A 13,672-nucleotide genomic window follows, 5' to 3' on the forward strand; every position below is an offset into this window, starting at 1 on the left:
CTAGATTTATCTTTAACATGTGTTAACTTGTATGTTGTTGTTTGTTTTTAGTCACTAAGTTTTGTCTAACTTATTTGCAGATCCATGGACTGTAGCCCACCAGGCTCCTTTGTCCTTGGTATTTCTCAGGCAAGAATACCGGAGTGGGTTGGCATCTCCTTCTCTAGGGACTCTTTCTGACCCAGAAATCGAACCCACATCTCCTGCATTGCAGGCAGATCCTTTACTGTTGTCACTAAGGAAGCTCACGACGAGAAATACAGTACTAAAAAAATAGATAACTCATGGGAACCTACTGTATAGCACAGAGAACTCTACTCAGTGCTCTGTGGTGACCTAAATGGGAAGGAAATTCAAACAAGAGGGGATACGTGTATATGCACAGGAGATTCACTTTGCTGTGCAGCAGAAACTAACACTTTATGAAGCAAGTATACTCCAATAAAAATTAATAAAAAAAGATTAATGGGGAATAAGAATACATTGGTTAGAAATAGTTGATTTAAAGCCAACAAAATACAACAAAAATGCATTTTTTTTTTTTTTGACGGAGGGAAGATAGATCAAAATAGATAAGAAAACACTTTCACTTTAATTGCTTTTTTCTTATACTTCAAATTTATACTTAACGACTTTCTCCTCCTGGACAGAAGGAACACCTGGGTATTCTGGGAGAAGTTTATAATTTTCCAAATCATTTTCAAGAAAAAAATGCATCACTTTCAAATTCTTGCGTGATTATTGCCACAAATAATCTAAGATGGCCTGGCTTGTTCATGGCTTCCTTATATAGAACTGCTTCCTGCTATCAAACCATATCTAGTTTATTTGTTAATGCTGGTTGCTCGATAAGTTCTAAGGCATCATCCAGACTTTTGGCAAGAAAATGAGCTCCCTGTGGAGGTTCCTTGAGTTCTCTATTGAGAATTATGTTAATTCTGTCTTTTAAAGATTGATTCTTTCCTGGAATGTTGAACCACGTCTTCCTACCCATAATCACCAAATTCTGTTTATCTTCTACTGATGAGGAATGCTTGAATTCATACCTGAGCAAGAGCTAAGGCAGGTCCCCATTCTTGCTGATGCCCCATGCTTTGGGACAGAGTGATGAGGCAGTTTAGTGGACGAACTACCTTTATCTTTAAAATATGTTATTAACTTGTATGTAGAAAGCATTAAATCAATTAAAATGTTAAATTTTCTAAATCTGACTTTAAGCCATTAATCATTATTTTCTTTCCACTTAATGTGAAATTTTAAAAATAATGAATCCTTAGATAAAAGCCATTGGTGTTTGCTACTTACAAAAAGTGTTGCTCAAATTTCCACCAAAAATGTTCTTTATCTTCCTGCCTACATATGAATAAATGTGTGTGTGTGTGTGTGTATTTGAAGCTTAGAATGAATTCTTTTTACTTTTTTTTTTTTTGAAATCTGTATTGTATTTATATTTGCCTACACCATATGATAGTCTGGGTAAATATGAAAAAAGAGGTTGAATTAATGGAAAAAAACCTCTAAAATTCTTATTTTTAGGAGAAAAGGTGAACAAAATTCATACTACTAATACAGATGATTTAGTAGTCTAATTTCAAACTAGATTATTCTCCTTACTGGTTGCATGTTAACTATAAAGTACTTAGAGTACTAAAAATTAATTTTTCCCTTTGAGACCTTTAAAGTTGTCTCTGTCAATATTGCTGCTGCCGCTGCTGCTGCTGCTGCTAAGTCGCTTCAGTTGTGTCCGACTCTGTGCAACACCATAGACCGCAGCCCACCAGGCTCTGCCGTCCCTGGGATTCTCCAGGCAAGAACACTGGAGTGGGCTGCCATTTCCTTCTCCAATGCATTAAAGTGAAAGTAAAGCCACTCAGTTGTGTCTGACTCTTAGTGACCCCATGGACTGCAGCCTACCAGGCTCCTCCATCCATGGGATTTTCCAGGCAAGAATACTGGAGTGGGGTGCCATTGCCTTCTCTGCTGTCAATATTGAGATATCTTGAAAAGTCTCAAAGGAAAAACAGGCTCCAAAATCACTGCAGATGGTGACTGCAGCCATGAAATTAAAAGATGCTTGCTCCTTGGAAGAAAATCTATGACAAACCTAGATAGCATATTAAAAAGCAGAGACATTACTTTGTTGACAAAGGTCCATATAGTCAAAGCTATGGTTTTTCCAGTAGTCATGTATGGATGTGAGTGTTGGACCATAAAGAAAGCTTAGAGCTAAAGAATTGATGATTTTGAATTGTGGTGTTAGAAAAGACTCTTGAGAGTCCCTTAGACCGAAAGATCAAGCCAGTCAATCCTAAAGGAAATCAACCCTGAATATTCACTGGAAGGACTGACACTGAAGCTGAAGCTCCAATACTTTGATATCTAAAGAGATTGGTACCTAAAGAACTATGCTTGCTTTATTTTGGTCTAAGTTATTTAGAGCTTATTATTTTCTCATTTATAAACTTATGCAGAATGCCCGCCACATTGCTTGGCACGTAGTAGACATTAAATAAGTGCTTAACTCCTTTTTAAGAAGTGGATTAAAAGCATTGAGATATGAGTTTGCTTAATTAGAATGCATTTCAGAAAAGGGGAAAAATAAGCTAAGTTAGCAACTCTTTGGTTTGGCATTGTGAATGCTCTTGGAACGTTGGTATGGAGACTTGGATTATTTGACTTATCCAAAAATCTAGGTAAGAAATGAAGTATCAAAGACCTAGATTAAAAATGGGCAATAAGAATAAATTGATACTTAATGGTAGACAGAAATCATCCCAAGATGACCATGCATGCATGGGTACATGTACTTAACAACATAAATTTTTACAAAAGTTTAAAAAATATTTCTTTATTTTTCTTACCACAGATGACTGTGGCAATGAGCAACTATCATTTCCTTCTCCCCTTCTTTCAGCTTATATGGAAAAACAAATTACTTGGTATATAAATAGAGGTTATCAGCAGTAATGCTAATTGATGGTATAGCTGCCAAATACCAAGTTATATTCTAACAAAGAATATGACTAATGTTACTCAATAACATTTCATCAATCACAGGTCAGAAAATTACCAACAGTCAGTATTTTCTTTGGATCAGTAATGCAACTTAAAAGTTGCAGTTAGTATAATTAAAGGCCAGTAACCAGATAAAAAGTCTTAGTTTGTAAATTTTTTTCTTTTTTTTTTTTTTTTACTAAGAAAGGCTATGTATTAAGTGATGTTTGAGCTCAATCCAAAGTATGGGGAACAAACTCAACAATATGATTAAAAAACTTTCAATGAGTATTTAATGAGTACCTACCCAGTGCCCAAAAAGGACACTCTAGGAGATATAATGGCAGAGGATATAAAATCTCTATTCCCCATGAATTTACAGTAAGATTGAGTAAAGAGAATGAGCAGATTTAAAACACAAAGCAAAAGCTCAATGGCTGAAAATGAAGTGGTATAGGATGTTTAAAGATAAGCAGAACTATGTGAGCTGGAATTATCAGAAAATAACATTGCATGGATGGTAAATTTCAAGAAGATGTGGAAATGGAAGGCATTTCAGGGGTCCATTTTGTCCCTACAAGCTGAGTTCCTAAATGAGCATATAAAAATTTAGTTAAGGAAACACATAAAAAGGCAGCTATGTATCCTACCAATGGTTTAAGACACAAAAGTTTAATGCAGTGAAAAATTATTTAGGAAGTCACACGCTTTGTGGCCATTAACTTACATGGCAACTAATCTAATTGATAATTATGAAATTCTCAAAGCAAACTTGAGCAATAGGACTCAGAAGTAGAAATAAAGAGCGACAGGTAGAGTCAAGTGTAAAATACAATGATAGATTTTGAAAGAAACAGGAAAATTATTCATCTTAGGTGCCAAGAGTAGTAAGTAGTTAACAATATCAAGGCATCTTGAGCAAGATAGGAAATAATACTGGACCAGCAAACAGTAAGTCATTGGTATTATTTCACAAAAGGAAACAAAGACCAGAATGACTGAAATACGAAAAGAGAGTTTGCATGTTATTTAAAACATTCTGGAAGCATTCAGATAGCAATCATATTCTTTCAACAACAAAGATGACCATTACAGATATCTTTGCTTTGGTGACCATTTTGGTATATCATAATAGAGAAAAAACTCTAAAGAGTCCCTTGGACAGCAAGGAGATCAAGCCAGTCAATCCTAAAGGAAATCAACCCTGAATATTCACTGGAAGGACTAATGCTGAGGCTGAAGTTCCAATACTTTGGCAATCTGATGTGAAAAGCTGACTCATTGGAAAAGACCCTGATGCTGGGAAAGACTGAGGGCAGGAGGCGAAGGGGGCAACAGAGAATGAGATGGCTGAATGACATCACTGACTCAATGGACATAAGTTTGAGCAAACTCCATGAGATGGTGAAGGACAGGGAAGCCTGGAATTCTACAGTCCATGGGGTTGTAAAGAGTCGGACATGACTGAGAGACTGAACAACAATAGAGAAAAATATCTTCAAAAATAAAATTTTGTTTCTCTCATGAAAAAGTAGAGTGCTAAATGTGAACACAGTAAACTGTCCCTTCAACATTACATAGATAACAATGCAGATTCTAAAGCTGTTCTTTCATACCATTAACTGCTTTGATGGAAGACTAATCCACTTTGTGAGAATAGAACAGCTTGTTAATGTCAAAAAGAACTTAGGATATCATAGGTTTGTCTTGCTCTGAAATCTATGTAGGCAGCAAACTTTCATTCCTCCTTGCTAATCTCTGTTCAGTTTGTTCTTGGTGTTCATCACTAACTCAAATATACACACTTGAAAAGTTAGAAAAGAAACAGAAAAAAGTATAAGATATTTAGAGGAACACTAAACCTTAATGCCTGTAAAATACATAAAGCTATGTAATGGCCAAGAATAAATATTAGAATTGAAGTCAGTCTATCTTCTTCCTTCCAGGAAACTAGTTACAACATCATCATGAGCATATCTCTGGAAACAGAGTGCCTGCATTTGCCACTTTAGTAAGTTTTGAGTCCTCAAGCTAAATTAATTACATAACTTTTTGTACCTTAGTTTTCTCATCTTTAGACTATTAAAAGTACCTATCTCTTAGAGTTGTGAGGGCTAACTGATTTATGTTTTCAGATAAGTTAATGGAGCAAACTGAAAGTTGAAAGTATTTGCCATTTTACTTATTTGTTTATTTTTATTGAGTGCAAGTTTACCAAATGATTTTGCAAAGTTGTGATTTTATTTCTGAGAGTTGTTAGTACACAGCTGTGTTAAATTTATTTGGGGCTGCTATGTGCTTGGTATGACAACCCACTCTGGTATTCTTGCCTGGAGAATCCCATGGTCAGAGGAGCCTGGCAGTGTACAGTCCATAGCGTCGCAAAGTTCTGGACATGACTGAAGTGACTTAGCATATGTGCTTGTTTCACATATTGCTATATTTCAGTGTTTGCATTACATGGCTGTGTTGTCTCACCTGCAACTAAGAGCATGTGCATTACATCATCATGTAATAGAAGGCCAGTAGAGTATTTTTTATTGAATTTTCATGTCTTGCCCTAGCAAGATTATTGTGTCTCAAAATGTAGTCCACTAGCCACCTGCTGCACATATAGTGTGCTTATTAACTTAAGTATTCCTGTGTTCTCCCACAGGACTACCAAATCATAACTTATTGGAGTTGGATGCAGGGAAATAAATTGCTTTTAAAAACTAGTATATTGTATTTAAGTTGAACAAATGTGACTAAAATTTGAGAACCACTGATTATTTGGTATACTCTCACAGTTGCTGTCAACTTTTTTGGTCATGTTTTCTTTCATATATTCTATCTTTCTACATTTTCTCTCTTTGGAGTAAAGTTTACAGATAGAAAGATAGCAGTGTTTTACTTAACTAAACAATCATTTTATATATTCCTAATCATAAAATTAGCTGTTTGTTATAAATTATCAGCTACATTAGCCTTTCTGACATTTTTCTAAGTTAAACATGTCCCAAAGAACATCAGTCAAATAGCAACTAATCTGGTTAAAGATATAGTGTGAAGCAATGCAAAGCCACTAGCATGCTGGAACTTATCAAGTACCTATTATGCTATCAAGCACTGTGCTAAGCATATTACATACATTGCACTATTTAATTGTTATTACATTCTTAAAGAGTGAGAACTAATAATTACAGATGAGGAGACTGAAGTTTAGAGATTTGAAGCAACCTTCCTAGAATCATTCAAAAAGAATATGTTTGGAATGCAAAATAAGCTGTATGATTTCTAATAATGATTTTGATACAACGTGCATTAGAAGGAGTGAGAAAGTATATCAAAAAGCCAGTTAATTATAAAAGGGTTAAATGAATGACTCAAGAAAAAGAAAATCCAACCTTCTTTAATAGGCGGGTTGTGGAAGCTTTTAGAAAATATACTAACATTGATCCCTTCACTCAGGAAGATCAATCCCTGCTAGGACAATATTTTATCAGCCACTGTGACCCTGATATTAGGTGGAAACTCCAAAAGTTACAATTAAAGCCATAAACCCCCTTGCCCCAACTCATAGAGGTGACATTTTGGATATTTAGTAATTGAGATCAAGATAAGGAGGAAGAGAGAATCCAAAAGGAGAAAAGCAGGCCAGGGCTCATGAAAACTGATAGCTGTTGCTGTCAGCCATGCCTTGTGACTTCAGGACAACTAAGAGAGCCCAGGAAGTTCAACTATCCATCTATAGGTAAGACCAACAAGGGTGAATGCTTCAAATGCAAGTCAATTGGCCACTGGGCCCGAGAATGCCAGTAAGAGCCCCCCTGGACCATCCCTGCCTGCAAACAAACGTATTATTGGAAGACAGACTGCCCTTGGTCCTAAAGGGGAAGAGGGGCTCCTGCTCCTGAGATGGCCATGCTGGATGACTGAGACTTCCCGGGAATTCTGGTGGCTCCCTCAGTGAGATGTCTATCTTCATCCAGGAATCCTACATAGTCCTTGACATGGTAGGTACAAGATTGATTTTTAATTGGTATGGAGCCACTTACTCTGTCTTGATTTCTCAAGCTTTCCTCCAAAAATTGTACTGTGACTGGTGCCAATGAAAAGCCTCACACCTGTTAGTACACTGGGCCTCTCACTTGCCAGTTTGAACAGTGGTTGATTTCACCTGCCTTTTTATTAATAGTTGTGCATGACTGTACTACCTCCCTTCCAGAAAGAGACCTTCTGGGCTCCCTTGGGTCCATACTATGGTTCAGTTCAGTTCAGTTCAGTCACTCAGTTGTGTCCAACTCTTTGCAACCCCATGAATCGCAGCACACCAGGCCACCCTGTCTGTCCATCACCAGCTCCAGGAGTTTACCCAAGCTCATGTCCATTGAGTTGGTGATGCCATCCAGCCATCTCATCCTCTGTTGTCCCCTTCTCCTTCTGCCCCCAATCCCTCCCAGCATCAGGGTCTTTTCCAATGAGTCAACTCTTCGCATGAGGTGGCCAAAGTACTGGAGTTTCAGCTTCAGCATCATTCCTTCCAAAGAAATCCCAGAGCTGATCTCCTTCAGAATGGACTGGTTGGATCTCCTTGCAGTCCAAGGGACTCTCAAGAGTCTTCTCCAACACCACAGTTCAAAAGCATCAATTCTTCGGCACTCAGCTTTCTTCACAGTCCAACTCTCACATCCATACATGACCACTGGAAAAACCATAGCCTTGACTAGATGGACCTTTGTTGGCAAAGTAACATTTCTGCTTTTCAATATGCTATCTAGGTTGGTCATAACTTTCCTTCCAAGGAGTAAGCGTCTTTTAATTTCTTAGGAGGCCCCAAACAACTCTTTATCTTGACTCTGACCAATACAGACTAGCCATCAGAGCAAGGTCCTATTCCCAGCCATATTCTACAAGCAGTGAACCCTTCAATATGTGATAAAGAAATCCCATGAGGGGCCTTAAAGCCCAATCTGTAAGAATTAGACTTAGGCCAGAAGCCATCTGTCCTATCAAGAGATAATATCCCATAAAGTTGAAAACAATCTCTCATAGATAAATTCTTAGAACATGGTTTCTTGGTACCCTGCCAGTTTCTGTGCAATATCCCTATTTTGCCTGTCATGAAGCCAAATGGGGAAATAGGATGGTATAAGACCTTAGAGTAGTAACTGATGCAATGGTCTTTATACATTCCCTTGTGGCCAGTCCTTATATATTAGCCCAAATCCCTGAGGACAATGAATAATTTACTATATACTCCATCTCAAGGATGCCTCTTTTTGTATCCCAGTTCATCCTTCATTGCAATATCTGTTTATCTTCAAGTGAATTGGCCCCAACTCAGGCCAAATGCAACAACATATCTGGACAGTATTGTCTTAGGGACAGCTCATACTTGTTTCTTCTGCTTCAGTTGTGTCCGACTGTTTGTGACCCTATGGACTGTAACCCACCAGGGTCTTCTGCCCATGGGACTCTCCAGGTAAGAATACTGGAGTGGGTTGCCATGCTCTCCTCCAGAGGATTTTCCCAATCCAGGGATCAAACCCATGTCTCATTATATCTCCTGAACTGGCAGGTAGGTTCTTTACCACTAGTACCAGCTGAGAAGCACCTTGGGCTTCCTTGGTGGCTCAGATAGTAAAGAATCTGCCTGCAATGCAGAAGACCCGGGTTCAATCTCCAGGTTGGGAAGATCCCCTGGAGAAGGGAGTGACTTCTCCAGTATTCTTGCCTGGAGAATTCCATGGACAGAGGAGCCTGGTGAGTTATGTTGTTTGGGCTTCCCTGGTAGCCCAGATGGTAAAGAATTGGCTAGCAATGTAGGAGCCCCAGGTTCAATCCCTGGATTGGGACAATCCCCCAGAGAAATAAATGGCAACCCACTCCAGTATTCTTGCCTGGAGAATTCCATGGACAGAGGAGTTTGATGGGCTACAGTCTAAGAGGTCGGACATGACTGAATGACCAACACTTTCACTTTCACATTTCATTCTTGTTTACCCAGGCCCTAGGAAGAGAACCTAGGGAAATAAGTCTAAAAGTAGAGGGAATTCTATAGTATATAGATGAAATATTTATATGTAGCCCCTCCATGTAGGTCTCATTCAAAATGCCATTGCAGTCCTTAATTTCTTTGGGGCCCAGGGTTACGGAGTCTTTCAGACAAACACACAAATCTCAAATGCCCAAATCACAAAGCAACAAATTAATGATCTGGGATATATAATACACCCTGAAAGTATACATTTATCTCCATATAGAAAACAAACTATATTAGGTCTAAGCACTCCAAAAACAAAGAAACATCTTTGTATCTTTTGGGGCATGGCAGGATTTTCTAGAATTTGGACTCCAGCATTTGGGCCAATAAATAAACTTCTATATGAAGCCACTAAAGGCCCAGATACAGAACCATTGTTTTGGAATTGAGAACAGAAAAAGCTTTCAAAGATATTGAGCAAACCCTCACCAGAGCCCCTGCTCTGGGTCTCCCCAGCTTGAAAAAGCCATTCATCTTATATGTGGCTGAAAAGCAGGGGGCAGTTCTGGGAATCCTTATACAGAAGCTAGGGGAAATTCCCCATTCTATAGACTATTTTTCCAAACAACTAGTTTCTGTGACCTGAGGTTTACCTGGCTCCCTCTGGACAGTAGCTGCCACTGCTTTATTAGTGGAAGAAGCTAACAAGCTTAACTTCCACCAGTCACTAGAAGTCCAGACCCTCATCAAGTATAAAGGAGTCTAGAGAATGTACAAATCTAACAATGCATATGGCCCTTAGTCTTGTGAAACATTCAAGAATGTTTACTTGTAGTATAAAAAAAATAAACTGTTAGGGAAAACATTAAATTTATATAAAGATTTCATAGAAAAATCTTAATTTTAATAAGAATGAGGTTGTCACTCTAAATTACTATTTTGTATCATTTTTTTTTAACTATAATGACTTCATGAAAGGCCTGATTAAAAATGGAAAGTGTTGGGAAAACACCAAATAGTAATTTATCATCCAAACCAGGACACATTTAGTAGAAGGGGGTGCTATTTAATTATACTGGGGCAATGATTGTAAATCAAGGTTGTTGACTCTAATGGGAAATATGATTGTCTTAACATGACCCCACCCATGCTCCAACTGGCTATTTAAAAGGCTTAGGAAATCAATATCTCAGGGAGCATGTGAAATTCACTTGCAGTACTTAGTTGTGAAGCCCAAGTCTTGTGCTAAAACAGGAAAATTGTGTAAAAGTCAACAAATAATGGCAAGGCTTCAAGAAGAGTGCAGACAGGCATATACATCACTGCCTCTGCTTATCCATACATTTTCCCAACATTGAAATAATCACTCTCTGAGGAACCCCTCAAGCTGATAAGCTTTACCTCCATGCACACAGAATTTTCAATTACCTTTTTAGTGCCCCACACTTAAATATTTTAATGGCAAAACAATAATTTCCACACATTTGTGGAGAGATTTTCACGTGAAATGCAAAGCAAGCTTTCTGAGAATATTAGAGAAAGTGAAATATTAAAGGAAACAGAAACAATGCAGGCAGTAAAAGAAAACCACTATATATATATATATATATATATATATATATATCATACCCTCAGAAAAATAAGATAACACTGTAAACCTGAAAAAAGAGCATGATACCTAGAAAAAGGAACTTTAAGGGAGAAAGGGGATATGTGGAAACAAGCAAAAACTTTGCTAAAATTATGAGAGCAGACATGAGAGAACTGAAGCTAGATAATGAAATAAAGAAAACGAAATCAGCCTATGAGAGGAGCTCTGGGAGATCTCAGCAAAGCAGCTGTGTCTCAGGTCTAGAGGACAGAAGTGTGTTTGGAACTTCGGAAGAAATGCTGTCTCCCTCCTCTTGCTATCTCTGGGAATTGGTTCCAGAACCTCTTTTGCATACCAAAATCCACAAATGCTCAAGTTCTTTATATAAAATGGAATAGTATTTGCATACAATGTTAATATATCCTCCCCTATTCTTTAAATTATCTCTAGATCATTTATAATGACTGATAAAATGCAAATATTATGTAAATAGTTGTAAATATAATGTAAATCCTTTGTAAATAGTTGCTTGATGCTGCAAATTCAAGTATTTTTTTTTTAAATTTCTGAAAATTTTTTCCAAATATTTTTGATCTGCCATAATAAGCCATAAGGGCTTTCCAGGTGGCTCAGTGGTAGAGTCCTCTTGCTAATGCAGGAGACAGGGGTTTGATCTCTGGATCAGAAAGATCTCTTGGAGAAGGAAATAGCTATACACTCCAGTATTCTTGCCTGGGAAATCCATGGACAGAAGAGCCTGGCTGGCTACAGTCCATGGGGTTGCAAAAGAGTCTGACACAACTTAGTGACTAAACAACAATAACACAGTACATTAACTAAAAAAAAAAAGCAAACATAAATGCATATGTGTGGAAAGATCTCTACAGAATATATAAATATTTGTAATTAACAATGGCTAACGCTAGATGGTTAAATTTTTAGTGACCTAAAAAAGTAATTAATTGTATTTAAATTTTGCCTATAATTAATTTGTGTTATATGTCTAATTACCTGGAAGAAAATGCTGAAAGTCAAAAATACCCAGACAAGAGCTGACAAAATGAGTTTAAGCTCCAAGGCCGCTCGCTTGCCCCAGGTAGGCATTTTGTATTCATAAATATTGTTTTCTTTTGCTTAAATAACAACTACCCCCACATATTGTATAAGCTTTAGGCCCTACAAAACCTAAATCTGACCTTAGATGTAGGTTCAAACTCTAGCCCCACAGCTTACTAGTGTGTAATCATAGACAACTCACTTTTTTTTTTCTGCATTAAAGTTATACTTTATTGCCATGTTAAAAAATGTGTAAATTTGTCACTGACAGAGAAAGTGAGAACAAGGGTGGGGAGAGATAGAAGGCAAAATAAGACAAAACCCTGTTCCATATGCAACAAGGTCTAGTCAATGTGCTAACTTTTGCCAATATTAAAAATGTAAACAAAACTTGAAAATGCTGATATGAAATAGCATTAAAATGAAATTATGTATAGTACAGTATCACATGTCTTTTATTAGGCAAATATAAAATGTTTATAAAATAATCATAAGGGGTAAAATTCATATTTCATATATGATTGGCAATGGTTTTCCCATTATTAGATAATTTTTTATAAAAGGAAAAATTAAAAATTAATAAACTATGCAAAGTTGCCATATTTATACTTTTAAGTAGTAAAAATTATAATGCAAATTAGGACATACAATAATCTTATAATATTATACAAGGCAATGAAAATAAAAATATAACATAAAATTTGTCCTTTATAAAATGTGTATTTTGCATTTTCTGATGCAAATATAGCACAATAGGGATTACTACACTATTAATACAAGTTTGTTTCCATGTTTTTATATTGTCCATTTATCACAGATTTGCAATTATAATACTGCTAAAAAGAATTGTGCTATACCAAAAAAATACATAAGGCAGAAATTGTGGGCAATAGGGATATAAAGAATAGAAATGATAGATAAGGTGCTGGTTTGGGCAGAGTGGTTGTGGTATATCATACAATATTTGTGAATTTTTCAAGCCCAAAGCATTTTCTACGTGCCAACTAAAATTTGTCACTTGCCATCTGCCTCTGCAAGGATTAGGTCAGTAGCCATAGTAGTTGCTAACCTTCAATACACCCTGATAGGAGTTCAGGGGGAGATCAGGAATGGGGTCTGTGTTCCTGGAAAAACTGGCAAAACAGGCTTTCAGATAGATATTTTTGTGAAACTTTATGAACTCAATTTTTTATTACTCCTCATATCTAAAAACCACTAGAATCATTAACAGAGAATATGCTCCTCGTGACTAGCAGCAACCTTCTGCCAAAATCTGTTCTTGATTGCACATATTCCTCTTCACTAATATCACATCTATACTAACTTCTGCCTCCACCTCTTCAGAGCAGCTCTCAGAGCTGCACGTTGAGAGACTGTTTCCTGGGCTATTGTTCTCATTTGGCCCTAAATAAAACTTAACTACCACTCTCACATTGTGCTTTTTTGTTTTCAATTCACATATACATTCTGTGATTTCATATAAATGCCTTTTTCAAGTTTGCCAAACATCAGGGAAAATTTAATTAGTTCCATATATCTAACATATCAGAAATCAGATCAGATCAGATCAGATCAGTCGCTCAGTCATGTCCGACTCTGCGACCCCATGAATCGCAGCACGCCAGGCCTCCCTGTCCATCACCAATTGCCGGAGTTCACTCAGACTCATGTCCATCGAGTCAGTGATGCCATCCAGCCATCTCATCCTCTGTCGTCCCCTTCTCCTCTTGCCCTCAATCCCTCCCAGCATCAGACTCTTTTCTAATGAGTCAACTCTTCACAAGAGGAGGTCAAAGTACTGGAGTTTCAGCTTTAGCATCAGTCCTTCCAAAGAAATCCCAGGGCTGATCTTCAGAATGGACTGGTTGGATCTCCTTGCAGTCCAAGGGACTCTCAAGAGTCTTCTCCAACACCACACTTCAAAAGCATCAATTCTTTGGCGCTCAGCCTTCTTCACAGTCCAACTCTCACATTCAGACATGACCACTGGAAAAACCATAGCCTTGACTAGACGAACCTTTGTTGGCAAAGTAACGTCTCTGCTTTTGAATATGCTATGCATGTTG

At 37.4% G+C, this 13,672-nt stretch overlaps 1 pseudogene; it reads right to left on the minus strand.

Moving 5' to 3' along the window:
• Positions 1 to 591: 591 nt before the first annotated feature.
• On the minus strand, positions 592 to 11,654 carry LOC133248679 (dihydrofolate reductase-like; annotated as a pseudogene).
• Positions 11,655 to 13,672: the final 2,018 nt, after the last annotated feature.

This window comes from Bos javanicus, chromosome 5, assembly GCF_032452875.1.
Source record: "Bos javanicus breed banteng chromosome 5, ARS-OSU_banteng_1.0, whole genome shotgun sequence".
NCBI classification, from domain to species: Eukaryota; Metazoa; Chordata; class Mammalia; order Artiodactyla; family Bovidae; genus Bos; species Bos javanicus.